Raw genomic sequence first — 15,378 nt, forward strand, 5'->3', positions numbered from 1 at the left:
TAAAAAGAAAAGAGAATTTGTTGAAGAAAATGAGCTCCCATCATCACCAACCCAAAGATAACAGAGTAAGATACCCTGGGTAAAGGCACAATGTCCCAGAGCATGGGTTCAAGAAGACCTGAACTGGCTTCAGACCCTGTACCTCCTCCTCAGGGCGAGTAGCTCCAACAGAGCCTGGAGGAACTGCAGCAACATTATGGAGATGCCACTTTCCCGAGAATTAAGTAGATCCTAGATTTGGTTTACCCAGAAAAATCAAACCTGAATGTCAGTACAATTTGATGTCCGTGAGACATTTACACTGGAGAATAACAAATCTTGCCTTGTGGTCAGCAGTGCCTGTGCACAGGTGCACAAACACACACAAAAACAAACACTTTCCAACTCAATGAAAGCTTTCATCCATTGGAGACAAATGCATGAAATCAATGTTGCTTTCTTGTTTAAAGGAAAAATCCACAGAAACTACTGAAAAACCACTCAGTTTCTTGTGTTTTAATATTGCTCCTAAAGCCCTGTTAGGAAGTCAACCCTGTATACTTACGCCAGCCCCCGCCCCTTGACTGCTGGGAACCTTCTCCTGCAGAGGAAGCTATCTGCAGAAGGGACCCTGCCTGTTCTGCAGCTTCCCTCCTGGCCACGCGGACCTGGCATCTGCACACAGGGCAGAGTGTCACGGGGAGGTCTCCAGCGTCTTGGCCTGCTCACCCTCTGCGAATCCCTAGCGGCTTCGCCTCCGACAAACAAGCATTAACCTTGGAGCGCCTTGCTCCTTTCACTCTCCAGAGGGACCTGCCAGTTCACAGGTTAATGAACAGACACACTTACTCTTCTGAGTGTCACACAATTCCTGAAGAACGTAATGTGCCACACACACAGTCTTACTAGAATTCAAAAGAAGAACTGGGGAAAGAAATCACCAGATCAACTGATAATGCTCTCCCAAATTATGAACTATGTGCTCTGAAGGATGAAGCATATTAAAGAAACAGATTTCAATTAGGAGATGACAGACTGGGCAAGGTTTTAGTAAGAGCTGCCCTCCACTGAGTAAAAAAACCTTCGACTTAGATGATATAGTTTTCCTTCTGAGTTAATCGCTGTTCACTAATTTGGTAATTCCCTTACATTTCTCATCACTCCAAGTTAACTGTATAATGTAAATGCCAATTTAAAAAAATTCCCATTAAAGAGGCTATGTTGGGGGGTTTTGTGTCATGGGCTATTTTCCCTCCTGTTTCTTCAAGCCTGAATCTCGCTGCATTCCCTGTGCACCTCATTTAGCCATCTGCTCCTTGACAGAAGCTGATGGCTCATCTTCATGACCGATGTGAACGCACTCCCCTGGCCTGGCTGCTCGGCGCGCCCGCACCCACTGCAAGCAGACGGCGCTCTTCCTGGGTAGAGAGTCAGGGTAACTGCAAGCTCGCCAGAGCCCCATGGTAAGCAGGAGGGCAGCCCTGACCTGCTCTCTCAAGCCCTCGAGGAGAGAGAAGGGGTCAATTTTACTGGGTTTCGGTAGGTATGGGGTTTATTTAAAATAAGTTCTAAATGGTCTGGGTAGAACAGATTGTGTTATTCTTTACTGCTGGCAGTAACAATCTCTCTGGGCTTTCTGGAACGGAAGGGGTGTGTTAAGCCTGGCACCTTGGCCTGAATCTAATTTTGTCCATTTCCTCAAACCCACAGGAACTCAACCAGCATAGCATTTTCAACCGCACATGGTCGTGACAGGCTGACTGTGCCGTCTGCAACCTTGGAGGGAACGGGGGGAATGTGGTTTGGTGGAATTTGATCAGATCATTTTCCTGTTCCCTAGGTCAAGTCTCTCAAAGGAGAGATTGCTCTTCTAACACTATGCAAGACAGAGGAGCGGGGAGGTGACGAACGCGCCTTTCCCCATTGGCAGTTCTTAAGGTTAACGGTCTGGGCTGACCTGAGGGGATGCGGTAATGTTCCCTCCCTCCCTTTCTTTTTAAAACATCATATGGAACCAGGCTCTCCAAGTTTAGGCAATAGTCGTTTCCCAAATTTTACCCTAGTGCAAATATCAAGAATGGAAGAAAATATAGAACCTTCCTTTCCCTCGCCTCCCAATTATAGGAAACTGAAAATAAAAAATTATACTGGAATACATTTTACAGTCTTAATGATAGTGTTTGTGATAACTAACAAGATAATATATATGATTGCAAAAGCACTGAGAGATGCCTCCAGATAAAAAGTTCTATATAAATGAAGATAATGTTATCTCTGCTGCATAATCCTGAGGTCAAATTAGCAATTCACAACTGTACATCACACTTCTTGATTAGCCTGTTATATGTAATGCTCATAACAAGTTTAATTATTCCAGTTCTACAATACTTTCTAAGTCTCCATAAAATTATAGCCTAATTTACAAAAATGACATAAAGTCCTTACTCAAATCCACATTAACAAAGTCACGAGAAAGAAGCCATGCTCCTTTTCACCAGCAAGCAACTGCTTAGCATAGGACTCTGTCCTTTATTGGAGATCTCCACCAGAAACAGCAAACAGGCTTTACCTAATCCTCCGACTTCAGCGACCAGCAGGGCAGCCTGGAGCTCTCCATTAAGACCTCAGGGGCCCTGTCCAGCTCAGGGGAAGGAGGCCCCGCTCCACGAGCAATGTCTGGAGGGAGGAGGGGGCAGCCCAGGTGCCATCCTTGATCACAAGCAGATTTCCTTCATGGGGCTCACAGTGGGGGCGGCGGGGGGGGGGGGGCATCCCAGAGGTGGAAGAGAAGTTACCCCTACCCAGTAAGCTACTGACAATCCAAGGGATGGAGATGGCAGAGTCCCCTCCCTCTTTACTTTTTTATTTTTTAAAAGCAATCCAAACCTGCTTCTGGGGCCTAACACCCAAACAGGAGAAGTAGATACCACGTTTTCTCCGTCACAAAAGATTTTGAATAAGAGGTAAAACTTGAGATTAATTTTTTTCTCCTTCAACATCCGTCTCTCCAGTGCACACTCACACTCTGATTTAACCTGATAATAAGGGCAGTGGCAGCTAAGTGACTTCATCCGTGTGTAGAGAGGAGCACTGCTGAAAAATATGACAGCTATCCTTTGTTCTCTCTGCGGTCCTCAACAGCAGCTCAGACAGTTGGAAGATAATTAAAACTTAAACAGTGCTGAGGAAGGCAGATAAGCAACAGATTGGCCATTTCTGATGAGGCTGAATGCTGTCCACGTGAGCTCTGGTCTAACAGTCTGTTTCCAATATTCGCCTCCCCTGCCTATGTCAGCTGTCTTCTAGTCGCCGACAGAGACGGGGTCCTGGACACAGCTCAGAACAGGATGATTCACTGCAGAAGTTTCTAGAGCTGTCATATTGTGGGTGGAAACAGATTCTGTCTTCTTCAATAAAATGAAACCTAAACGCTCCAAGGATAGCACTCTGAAACTGAAAGGCACTATGGAGTTCTGCAGGACTTGCTTCAGAGTCTAACAGAAGCAGGTTTGGAGCCCAGCCCCATCACTTAATTCGCTGCGCCACTGTAGAAAAAAGGTATTTTGAACCTTTTTGAACCGTGGTTTCCATCTCTATGAGGTCAATAACACAAACCTTATATGAGATATATATATATATATATATATTTTTTTTTGGTCTTTCTGTCTTTTCTAGGGCCGCACCCGCGGCATATGGAGGTTCCCAGGCTAGGGGTCTAATGGGAGCCGTAGCCTCTGGCCTACGCCACAGCCACTCAGGATCCGAGCCGCATCTGCGACCTACACCACAGCTCACTGCAACGCCAGATCCTTAATCCACTGAGTGAGGTCAGGGATCGAACCCACAACCTCATGGTTCCTGGTTGGATTCGTTAACCACTGCGCCATGATGGGAACTCCTGTTGTTTAAATGAGGTAATTATTTAAAGTGTCTAATGCAATGCTTGGCAGAGTAGAGTATCATTAACTAGAGATTCAAAGAGTAGGTCTTTGGAGGCAGAATTTCTTTGGGGCTTCAAGACTGCTGATTGTCTGGGAGTTTCTCTAACTGTGGGAGAACAGGGGCAGGTGGCAGGACGGACTTCAAGCGCACAGGCAGGGGCTGGCCTGTCCTCTCAGGGCCCTGCAGGACAGGCATCATGGGCCACGTAAAGAGGCCACATTCCCAGTGCAGATTACCTGGCTCTATGTTACTTCCTGCTTTGGGCCCCTAGTCTTTAGAAAAGTCTATTTAAATGTTCTTGACCTGACTCAGCTCTGCATAAGGAGACAAGGGAAGAATCTTTTGTTCATATTTGGTCCAGCTATCCTGGCCCACAGAAGAGTTTCTTTTTTGTGCAAACTCTTGAAGTTTGGAGATCTAATTTATTAAGAAAAACAGCACTTCCTAACAGGGAGACATCCTAATACTGTGACTTAGAAAATGTTTGCCTTGGGGAGTTCATTGTATTCCCTGCCTGTTCTGGGAAGGTACTACAAATTCCTATTCTTAACCTACCCTTCCATCTTTCTTGTCAGGACGCTAGCAGATCTCATTTCTCAGTCATATGCAATGCATCTTTAACAGAATGAGGAAAATACAGAAAAATAGCAGCGTGCACATCCCCATTTTAAACCCCTTGGAATTCTCTAGGCTTGGTATTCTTTAGTCTTTAGCCTGCTTGTGGTTACAGTTAATCCTTAACCTTTGCCTCTAGTAATGGGATCACCTAACTTCTATACTGAGCAGGTTCCACTACAAGATAAAATTGAATTCAGCAAAAAAAAAATATTTAAATGAGTTCTCAGGGGATTACGTAAAGACAGAATCCATTGGAATTTTATTTTTTGGTAAACAAAGTTTTATTCTCAAATTGGACTTAACATTCTGGAGTTAAAAAAGACTCCTGAGAAAACCAGAGTTAGCCTAAGACCGGGGACCCTTAACAGCACAAGAAGGGACCCTTAACACTTTGGCTCTTCCAAAAGGCGGCCCTGCGGAACTCTGCAGAGAAAAGCTGTTCTTTGCTGTGGTCAGGGGAGGTCGACTGACAAGAACTTGAGCTACAGCATTTACTAGGGTCTTAGAACCATGTGGATTTGGGATTCACCATTTCCACAATTTCCTATTTGACCCTTGCTTTCAAGGAGATAAGAAGAATGTAGATATACAATTCTTTAACCCAAGAAGCAGGTAATGTCTGCGAGTTCCCCCAGTATGCTATTTCCTTCTGGTTCTGGGTACAGTGCTAGTGCTCTTATAATCAAACCACGGACTGGAGGGGAAAGTGACTTCGGGTCTTGTTGCTAAGGCAGCAAGTGGAAAACAGTTTACTGCCAGAATGACAAAGAGCTTCTAGAAAAAGCATGTTGCAACAGAACAGATTTGTTACTCTTAGAAACCCTTCCCTCTGGCTGATCGGTGGAGCTATAGATTCTCTTCTACTGACTTCAGCCAAGGGCCCTGGCATCATTTGCTTACTGGGGAGAGGAAGAATTACTGAAAGGTTAAACACTCTGTACCCAGGGTGAGCCTAAGCAGAGGCTACTGTCTCAGGGAACAGCCCTGATGCTGCCTGAGCATTAGCCCAGCAGAGGGAGCGATCACGTTCCAGCAACTCCACTCTTCAACCTGAAGGGCAAGCAAAACAAGTCGTCATCTTGTTTTTCAGAGAAAATTGATGCTATATAGAACCAAGTACACAGAAGGATAAGAGCGGTAAATAATTACTAACACATCATTACCCAGTGCTACGCAAAATAGAAAGTCATTCCAATATTAGACATAAATATTTGAGTGTTGTTTTTTATTTGGGGGAAATGCGCATTTTGAAGACTAGGCTTTTTCCCCATCCTCCAAATATACAGAACCTAAACCTGCCTTAATAATTTACCTTCAAGCTATGAAATCATATTTGAAATTAGTATCACAAAAGAACTTAATTATGATATTTATTTATATGTCATATGAAAATGATATAACATGTGACTCCACTTACTTCATTTATATTTTCTGTTTGCACATTTACCAGGCAATAGCCCTTGTAGGTATACTGGGTAAATCTGCTAATAATCCAGATTTAATAAACACTTACTAGGGACGAGAAATTGTGCTGAGCCCTGTGAGGAATGGACCAGAAAGACAGGACATAAACCTTCATTGGGAGAAGGTTACAGAGTAAGTCTAGGAATTTAGAAGGCAAGACTAAAACCCAGCAAACAGTATGATTTTTGAACAGAACTGAGTCAAAAGAATGACCTAGGTTCTAGTCAGAGCTTCACAATGTATTAGGTATAAAACTGGGGCAAGTTCCTTAATTTCTCTCCGTCTTAGGCTCCACGTTGGTAAGAGTGGTGAGTAGTGGTGAGGAGAAAGACATAGGAGCTGCTGACCTATTCACACAAGGTAGCCTAACCTTAAAACACCAAATTGAGCAACACGGACTTTCAAAGTCCTCCCTCTGAACCACTTTTGCTTCAAAGACCTAAAGAAAACAAAACACAGCTAAAAGAGAAATGATCCCCTCTCCACCACACATACACACAGATGACCACTGACTTACCCAACAAATATCAACCGAGTATTTACCACGTGCCAGCTACTGCAGCTGGGTGCTAGGATATGGGATTGAACACTGTAGATAAAGTCTCTTCCCTGCGGAAGTTACATTCCAAGTCAGGAGATGGACAACAAATTAAGAAACTAAATAATTAGCCACTGGTTGGTGATCTATTTTGCATAGAACTTGATAGACAAACTTGCTAAACTGGAAGGATAAACAGTTATGAAACCTCTCCCTTAAACAATGTCCTACTTTATAGCAAGGATCTATATCCAATCTCCTGGGATAGACCACAATGAAAGGAATATAATAAAGAAAAAATATATATAAAACTGAGTCACTCTGCTGTTCAGCAGAAATTGGCACAACACTGTAGATCAACTACACTTTAATTTAAAAAACAAACTAAAAATAAATAAATAAAACCTCTCCCTGAAGGAATAAAAGAAGGGTCAAATGGGAAGGCATGATTAGCTTTGCCTTGGAATACGAATATACTGTAGATGAGCCTGCAATGTAGATACGGTACACCCATTATAGACGTTTCGCAGGATAGAGGCAAAAATCTAATTAAGTAGGTTTCTTAGGATCTGGAAAGAAGAACTGATTTGAATTATGTGGGAAGAAATGTCTGATTTACTTCATGGTTTGGTTTTTCTCTTTTCAGATTGTAATTTTTAAGGGATTACAGAAAGACAAAATAGCAAGTGGAAGATATAAAATGAAAAATGTATAAGGGAGAGAGGGAGAGAAGGAGAAAGAGAGAAGCCGGGTAAAGGGAGGAGCCAGGGGAGGCGGGGAGCGGGAGAGAAAGAGCATGAATACGAACAAACCAATCCTTCTTCTGTCTCTGTTATGAGCTAATGTGAACAAATCCCCATGTGGGAATACTGTTAACCAATTTTATTACTCAATAAAACATTTGAAACCACCACAAAGTATATTTTAAGAAATAGAATGAAATTACCAAAAGTTCAACATTTGCATTTTTTCATTAACTTTCCCGCTAGCCCAAGATGCTGGGAGCGGGAAAGAGAATTTCACCAGTTTTATCTTTAAAATGGCTATATTATTTTTTTCAGTTTATCCAACAGGCTTTGCATTTCCACAGATATAGACAAATGAGTCTAATGGAATTGTGCACTAGAGAAAACGTAGAAGAAAATTAAATTTGTTAGTTTCCTTATGAATCTGTAAGATCTCATTTGGTGGCTATGACCTGTGGCAAGCCTGCTTTAGGATCATGGTGGCTAAGGGAAGCGTCTCCTTTTTTCTAACCTAAGACGACAGTGGGGATATGCCACTTATTGTAACTTAAAATTTTAAGGGCTGGCGGAGTCTGTCCTTTTTTTCCTTTTAGAGTAGAAGATTAAATAGAGAAGGAAGAGAGGCAAACAGAAGGAGAAAGAATTTCCTTCTCCCTGAAGAAAAATCTAAGAATCCTTCTAAGAATGTAAACATTTGACACACTGAGAAATAAGACAGGAATTGCCTAAGACGGTCAGAATAACAGCAGTGAAAACGGGGAGTGCCAGTCAAGAGAGTAATAAAGAGAGCATGGGGAGTAAAGAAACCACATATCTTCACTCCAGACTCCTCGGAAACTAGCACTGGAATTAAAATAAAAGCTACCAGCTTCTGAACACATCCCGTGCACTAGCCCTTGCATGCATTATCTCCTTTCATGGAAAACTCATACCCTACACATTCATATGATCAGGCTGGAGATTTCAAAGCTCAAAAGACAGAACACGTCACTCAAAGCCTCTGTATTCTTTACAAGCTATGTAAAGAAATCTGTGTTCCAGGCTCCTCAGAGGGAGAACTAACTAAAACGTATTTGGGGAAAACAAACTCAATCCAGAAAAGGCTTATGTTTTCCACATACTATCCCCAAACTGTGTCAATGCTTGCAGACAATTTCAGGGACCCTCCTTTGTCCTTTGGGATAGTCTGGACCTTTAACCTAGAGAATGGATCAGAAGAAAAAAAAAAAGATCCAGAGATTTACTTAGCACATAATTCAAGCATCAGTACAACTATGTACAAAGCAACCAACCATAGGCAGAGTAGTCAAAGTAAACAAAAATAATATTACAGGAGACTTGAGAAGAACACTCACTTCACCAGCCCAGAAAATGCAATTGATGAAAATAAAGCGAGGGCTATCTGTGTCCTGGGTGCCAACACTGGTGCGGATATGCACAGTGTTGTGGTGCAGAAATGCACAGTGTTCCGGTGCAGATATACACAGTGTTCTGGTGCAGATATGCACAGTGCTCGGTGTGGATATGCACAGTGTTCCGGTGCGAATATGTAGGGATATGCACAGTGCTCCGGTGCAGATATGCACAGTGCTCTGGTGAGGATATGCACAGTGTTCCAGTGCGAATAAGTAGGGATATATATGCACAGGGTTCCAGTGACGATATGTACAGGGTTCTATTTCAGGGGTTGTTAAAGCCAGAAGTGCACAACTGATTTTACTGTAGAAGCCTGTACACTTCAGTTTCCAAGTAGCATGAAGGATTACTAATCTCAGCACTACTGGTATAAGAGATTTTGCTGCTTAAGTCTGTCAATGTGTTAGACCTTTAACACAAGCAGAAGAGAAAAGAAAATAGCAAGATGCTCTGAGTGGTGCCAGTTGTTGATCTACAGAGCCTGCCATTTACAGCAGGGGCTGAGCAGACGTGGGACAGTTTCAAACCCAGCAGTCTGCCCAATCATTTAAAAAGACATTTCCCATATTCGCGCCTTTTGTGTTAGGAGTCCTATGCACTGTGGACGTTTGGAAGCCTGTCCCAAATGTACTTCTACTGGATTAGCAAGCAAGTTGGGAGGTGGCATAGTTTGGCAAGGATTTTTTTTTTTCCTTCCCCAAAGCTTCTTGAGAATTCAACCATTCAAGACCTAGACTTTACTGGTACAGCATTTAGTGCTAAGCCAGTGATCAGAAAGAAAATGTCAATTCTTACCCTTGTTTCAGAAATTCAAGGAAAGAAACACTTGGGAGAGAAATGCACATAAAGTAAAATGTATACTTTGTAAGAGAGGATTTATTTTTTAATAAACAAGATTCTATTACATCACTAGAGGTCACTGCTACTGCTGTGGTGTTTGGACTCATTAAAATAAAACAAAACAAAACTGGTTTAACTATCTCTTTTTCTTTCAGATTTTAAATTTTTACATGTACATAATTCAAAAAGTCAAATAACCTTTAAGATTATGAAAAATACCCCCCCACCCCCACCACCCATGCTCCATTTCCTCCTCTCCCCAGAGGCAATTGTTTTTACCTCTTTAGTGGATTATTTTAGGATTTATCTTACATCTATAATTATCATATGTTTAATCCTACTTCTTGATTTTCCAGTTTTAGGCCTTATCCACCAATCTACTACTATAGAAGACAAGTTTTTAGCTCTTTCCTCCATACACAGCTTTTCCCATCCCTGTATTGTAACTGTGGTTGATTCAATACTCAGTGTTTAGCTTATGATTATGTAAACAAAATTCACAATATATGGAGTACTTTCATTTCCTGCAGTTTTTCTTCCCTACTAAGAAGTGAAAATAGCCTTGATTTTTCTCTTAGTTTTTTAGGCACTCAACACTAATTGCCCTCTTCTCTCTCAACTCTCCTTTACTTGAACAAAGTTCCTCTCAAACATTCTGACACAGCAGGTATCTGCAGCAATTCCCTACTCTTAAAAAAGTCTTCCCAGGCCTTCTGGCTGGTGTCAATCAGGTCTGGTTGCCCTCTACATCGGCAAGCTATCATCTTGGGATCTGCCTTCACCATTATTCTAAGGATTCCTTCTCTCTCTCCTGTGCTAAATTGCCCCTGTCTTGTATCATGTTGTCTTCTTTCTTGATTTATTCTCTCATTTTGGTGAAGAGCATCTCCGACAGCTTCCTGAGAAATGGTATCTGGGAGGTAAAAATGTTAAGGCTTTGCTTATCTGAACATACCTTTGCCTTTGTATTTCATTGACAGTTTGGTTGGGTATAGAACTTTAAGTTGGAGGTAGTTTTCCTTCAGAACTTTCTGCTGCCTGCCAAGCTTCTGGTTTTATTATCGAGATATCATTATGACTCCTGACCTGATTCCTCTTTTTCTCCCTTTTTAAAAAACAAATAGAAAAACCACATCCTGCTCTGGAAGCATGTAGATTTTTTCTGCATCCCTAGTATTATGAAATTTTCATGATGCCCTGCTATGTGTCTATTTTCTTCCACTGTGTTGAGCACTCAGAAGACCTTTGCAGCCTGGAGATCCACATATTTCAGCTTTGGTAAATTTTCTCGAATTACTGTTATTGACTTCTTCCCCTGGATTTTTCCTTTTTTTTTTCTTTCCTTTTTTTTTTTTTTTTTTGGGTCATGCCCATGGCATGGGATCAAACCCGTACCACAGTAGTGACCCAAGCCACTTCAGTGACAAAGCCGGATTCTTAACTCACTGTGCCACAAGAGAACTCCTGGATTTTTCTAATCTCTCTTAATGAAGCTCTTAGTTTCAGATATTGGACCTTCTTATCTTTACCTGCAGTTCTGTATTTCCTCTATTTGCCATCTTTTCATTATTTTGTTCTACTTTGAGAATTCCTCAACCTAATTATCTGTGCCCTCTACTGAGTTTTTCATTTCTGCTTTAATATTTTAAGTTTCCAACTGTATTTCTTATTTTCTAAACACTCCTTTTTTTAATGGCATCATCTTCTTGCCCTAAGATTGCCATATTCACTCTATTCTCTCTGAAGATAACATTTTTTTAATGTTTTCATCTTTCTATATAGTTTTTTCCCTGTTTGTTTTGGTCTTTATGTTTCATATTAGTTTTCTCCAATGTCTGATTGTCAAGAAGGTTGTCAGAAAGGAACCTAGACATACAAAAAGAAATTCTGAGGATATAGTTGCCTGAATGGGTCAACTGTCAGGAAAACATCACTTTCAGATTCTTTAGCTTTTCTCTCTTGGACTAAGACTACCCAGAAAGATGTTTCTAATCTTCTGAGTAGAAGATATGGGCTTGACAACCAGAGTTTCCAAAGTGGTGAATCAGGGCAGTGGAGGTATTACAGAGAGGTGGAGTCTAAGCATTGAACCACCTAATCTCCCTATAGTAAGACTTTTCTCACCTGTACAGTTTCCTGGTTTAAAGACCTTCTGTTTCACCTCTGTTTCATCTTCATCAAAGGATCACTTCCAAAGTCAGACAGAGAAAGACAAATACTGTATGACTGCATCTGTATGTGGAGTCTAAAAAAGCCTAACTCATAAAACAGAGTAGAATGGTGGTTTCCAGGGGCTGGGAAGTGAGAGAAATGGGAAGATGTTGGTCAATGGGTACAAATGTCCAGTTATAAGTTCTGGGGATCTAATATACAGCATGGAGACTACAGTTAACAAAACTGTATTATATACTTGAAAGTTGCTCAGAGAATAGAACTTCAATGTGTCACCATTTAAAAAAAAAAAAGGTACTTATGTGAGGGGATGGAAATATTAAATAAACCTATTGTGGTCATCATTTCACAATATACGTGTATCAAAATCACCATATTATATATCATCATGCTTAGCTTACAGTGTTATATGTCAATTATATCTTAATAAAACTGGAGGGAAAAATAATAAATTTCCAGTTTTCCATCAGAATGGAAGTCAAAGTTCTGTGAACCAGGGGAGAGAAGCTAGAGCTCTTAACTTTCTCATAAGCACACAGTTAACTAACCCTTCTCATTTTAGCCCCTTCCTACCTACCTCATTCATTATAGCTTCCAAGGTGCCTGGTGCCCCTCATTCCTAAGCCTTTGAGGATTCAGTGGCTTAGGATTCAGTTTTCTTGAGCCTGCTAAATCATTCACCAACGGTTCATCTGCTTTACAGCTTCCTCTTCCATGTTTTTAGCTTATCCTTCCCATTTTATTCACCCTTGTTGACCAATATCTTTTAAAAGAATTTCTTTACTGTCATTTTGTAGGATCTTGTTCTAGAGGATATGAGAATCAGCGTGTGTTCATTCTGCCGTCATTACCTGAAACCTTAACTATTTTTCACAAAAGTATATCCACGCTTGTGATTATTTCTATAAGGACAAAGGTTCAATCAAGGATCTTTGCTGGACTTACTGAGTCGGAGACCTGGGGTCTTGCGAGCTGCTATGGCCACAAGGGTAAAACCTCTAAGTCTGCCTTGTACTTAGGACAATAATACATGAGATGATAACCACTATTTCTCATCTTCTCTCCTGTCTTCAGCCTGAGGGCTACAACTCTTTATTCTTTGTCTTGAAATAATAATTTCACGTTGTTGTTGCTCCTCCATTCCCCTCTTGTCCCACTCCTTCTATCACATCTTCAAATGGTTGTTCAGATTATTTAGCTATTTTATCTTCCGGGCCATTTTTTCACTAATTAAATGTCCCAACAGGGATATGTCCAGACAGTCCCATAAATTATCACCTTTCTGTAGAAAGATTCAAATCTTTGTGATTTTGTTAGCCATAGTCTCCCTCCCTCTAAAAGGGGGGGGGGTGTTAATTCCCACTGAGTAAAAATAAAATAATTCAGCTCATCCGCAACTGAAACAGCTGCACAGACGGCATCGGCTGCTCTGTTTATCTTAATAACTGTGGAAAAACATCATCTCCTCCCCTTCCCACTCTCTCCAGAACAATCACCATGCTCCACATGCAGATGGGGTGATTTAGACTCTCTGGAGCAGAGACAGGCTTGTCTGGTGTTCTTCCTGCACATTCGTGCTGCACCCTTCCTCTGCTGCTGTCGCACGACCCAGTTGGTTCAGATAACAGCAGCTGCAGGGGACCTGATAGATTCAGCTGTGGGTCGCCTGGAGGCTTCCTGCTGCCCCAGCCCAGACAGCTGCATCTAAGCAGAGCCATGGGAAGCAAGTACCAAAGTAAGAGAAAGTACATACTGTACATCCTCTTTAATCCTTGGAGTTATTGCAGCAGCAAAAGGAGAGGAGAAGGAAGAACAAAGAAATACCTCATAGGCTTGGAGAGCAGGGCAGCCAAGGGTTCTAAATCAGACAACTGCAAGTGGAATAGGAAGAAAGTTTTCAGCAAGGGTCTACTCCATTTTACTGCTTATGCCAGGGAGTCTGAAAAAATTCTCAAGTGTTTGGTTTGTTTTCATTCAGTGAGTCAGGATTTAAAGGCAATAGGGGAGTTCCCTGGTGTCTCAGCAGAGTAAGGATCTGGAGATGTCACTGCTGTGGCTCAGGTCACTGCTGTGGCTCAGGTTCAATCCCTGGCACGGGAACTTCTGCATGCCCTGGGTGTGACTAAAAAAAATAAAAAAATAAAAAAAAATAAAGACAAAGGAAATAATTTCCAATCAACTGTGAACTTTTTGTTAAGCTAAGAAAAGTTAAGTTCAGCACCCAGGGTGACCAACCATCCATGTCTGCCCAGGACTGCACTGGTTTCAGTACATAAAGTCTCATAGCCCAGGAGGCCACTCAGTCTCAGGCGAACCAGGACAGATGTTCACCCTTGGCCACCAACAGCGATTTCCCCTTCCGGGGCTCACATGAAGGGGGCTGCATTCCTATTCTGCTCAGCACCTTCCTTATCTTCCAAGGCCGCTCCTGCCACACAAATGCTCTTCAGCCTCTAGCACGTGCAGTCAGACAAGGGCATGAAAAGGCCATTCTCTGTTTGACTTGCAGTGGAAAAGGGATCTCTGTCATGCAGAATTCTCCCAGCTTCCTTTCTGGAGTCCCTGTCAGAAGCACAAACCTTCTAGCCCACACAGGTGGATCAAAATGATCACGGCAGAGATTGAAAACACGGCTCATCTCAGTGCCTAGAGACACAGCGCATCCCTCAGTAACTGTAAAATGTGGAACTCCAAAAAGAAGGAAGCTGAAGAAAACTCAGTTGCACAGAGGCTGCTAATTCAGTGTGCAGATTACTCAGGCTTTCCTCTCTGCTCTCCCTTCCCTCTGGTCCCAGTCATTAGGCCATTTCACTGCTCATTAGCAGGGAGGAGGAGAAAGCAAAGGAGGCCGCGACAGTCAAACTGGCCGATTTTTCTGTTTATGAGCAGTTTTCCTAGGGAGGGCGTTCAAACCATTGGCTGCAGAGGTTGCTGGGTGGGGAGAGGAGGCTGTGGCACTCTCTACTGATCTTAACCACTTGGTCTCTCTTCACTCCCAAACAGAATGAACTGTTGGTCCCCTATTTTCATTGAAGGGCTAGCAAAAGCATAAATGTTAGAAAATAAGAGAAAAATTACTAGTTAAGCCACATAAGAGCCCATTTTTTAAAAAAAAAGTCCTTCAATACCAGAGACAACCAGTAATACTACCGATTTACAAAATTAATATATCATTGGATGATTATATATTACACTTTAGAAAATTTACAGCCTATATTAAAAAGTACAGTAGAAAATTGACATAACACTGTAAACCAGCTATAATAGAAAAAAATAAAAATCTTTATATTAAAAAAAAAAGAAGTCTCTCAGTTCAGATTAAGTGTGAAATACCAATTTAAGAGAGACACTAGAAAGAACAATTCAGTTGTTTGTGGGGTTTTTTGGTCTGTTTGTTTGTTTTGGCTTTTTATGGCCACACCCGAGGCATATGGAAGTTCCCAGGCTAGGGGTCAAATTGGAGCTATAGCCACTGGCTTCTACCACAGCCACAGCAATGTGGGATCCGAGCCACATTTGTGACCTATACCACAGCTCATGGCAACGCTGGAACCTTAAACCACTTAGGGAGGTCAGGCAGGGATTAAACCCACATCCTCAAAGATCCTAGTCAGGTTGGTTAACCACTGAGCCAGAAAGGTAACTCCAAAGAAGAATTCAGTT

General features: G+C 41.9%; 1 protein-coding gene across 3 annotated transcripts in view; it reads right to left on the bottom strand.

Annotated features, from left to right (window-relative positions):
* The window catches only part of BTBD9 (BTB domain containing 9), a 408,373-nt gene that overhangs the window by 147,624 nt on the left and 245,371 nt on the right, over nt 1-15,378 (bottom strand). The window lies entirely within an intron of this gene.

This window comes from Phacochoerus africanus, chromosome 9, assembly GCF_016906955.1.
Source record: "Phacochoerus africanus isolate WHEZ1 chromosome 9, ROS_Pafr_v1, whole genome shotgun sequence".
Taxonomy (NCBI): domain Eukaryota; kingdom Metazoa; phylum Chordata; class Mammalia; order Artiodactyla; family Suidae; genus Phacochoerus; species Phacochoerus africanus.